The sequence below is a fragment of the Physeter macrocephalus genome, chromosome 19, assembly GCF_002837175.3.
Source record: "Physeter macrocephalus isolate SW-GA chromosome 19, ASM283717v5, whole genome shotgun sequence".
Lineage (NCBI taxonomy): Eukaryota > Metazoa > Chordata > Mammalia > Artiodactyla > Physeteridae > Physeter > Physeter macrocephalus.
The window spans coordinates 7188586-7190104 of NC_041232.1; positions in this window are offsets into that span (position 1 = coordinate 7188586).

Below are 1519 nucleotides of genomic sequence, written 5' to 3' on the forward strand. Positions count from 1 at the left end.
ACCCGGATGTGCACGCCCCCTGTCCTGGGGTCCATCCCCCTCTGGGTGGCTTGTCTGTCTGTCCTGTGTCTGTTGCCCTGACACTCCTCACTGGCAGACCTGCGTCTCTCCTAAGAAACGATGTCACTAAGCTCACGCCGTGTGCCAGCCTCACGACAGCCCACCAGGCGGGTGCGCTTTGCACCCTTATTCTGGAGAGGAGGCAAGTTAAGGCCCAGAAAGGAGAAGTCGCTGGCTCAGGGTCACACAGCTGGTGGGTGGGTGAGCCCAGATTGCACCTGGGCCTGTCCGGCTCTTGGCCTCCATGCTGGGACCACTGCAGTCCCCGAGCCTGGCCGGTAAATAGCCCTCAAATGCTGAATTCAGTGCCCCACGCAGTGTTTCATAGCTCAGGGGGAGGGGCAGCGCTCGGTAAATGCAGATCCCTGGGCTCCGTCGGGGAACTTCCAAATCAGAATATTTGGGGGCAGGACCCAGGAATCTGTCTTTTAAGAATTTCAGGTGATTCTGTTGCACGCAGACGTTTCGCACCACCTTAAAGGGGAGAAATAACAGTGATACAGTAACAAAGCTCTGAGCGCTATCAGTTCATGTTAGCGTCCACAGATGAGAAAACTGAGGCACAGAGGAGTTAGGTAACATCACTCTTTGCCTCCCCTGCTCCAACCAAGGCTGCATTGCTAGTAACCACCAGAACCAGGACTCCAAGCCCAGTGTGTACAACTTCCGTTACAGTGCTCATCTCATCCCCCCACCCCTACTTCTGGAAGCTTCTAGACGGAGGAGTGGAGACAGGTCGTGTGTGTGTGTGTGTGTGTGTGTGTGTGTGTGTGTGTGTGTGTTGTGTGGCGTGGGCGAAGGAAGCCCGGGCCTTGCAAGGTCACCCTGGCCCTTTCCTGTTTATACTCTATCAGGCAGGGGCCTGTGTGTTCCCGAACAGGAAGCCCAGAGGGAGGGCTGCACCAGGCGCTGGGGGCAAGGCTGGGACATGGGAGCCAAGAGGCTGAACTGGTTAGTGCCCCGGGCAGCTGCATGACCTTGGACATGCATCGCCCCCATCCGTGAGTTGGGCAGGGTAGAGGTTTGGGGGTGATGGTTAAAAGCTTGGCTTCTGGCATCAGACAGAGCTGGGTTCCACTTCAGGCTCAGGCTGTTCCTATCTGTGTGACCTCGGGCTGCACACTTCACCTCTCTGAGCCTCAGCTTCCGCCTCTGTAAAACGGGGCTAATAAGCGTGCCTCCCCCTACTCCCCGGGTTGTTAGAGGCAAAATGCACAGCAAAGTGCCAGGCACACACAAGTCTCTCTCCTTAAATCTTTACTTGGCAACAGGCCAGACACCGGATGAGTCCGTGTGCACACGTGCATTTCTTTTTCTAAAAAATATAAACTATTTTCCCGAGTTGTCCATTTTTCTCACCAGAGGCCGGCTGCCTGAGTCCTCCCCCTAGGCCTTCCGAGATTGGGCCCAGAACCCGAATGTACACCGGCTTCCACGGTCACCCACGGCATTTGCGTTT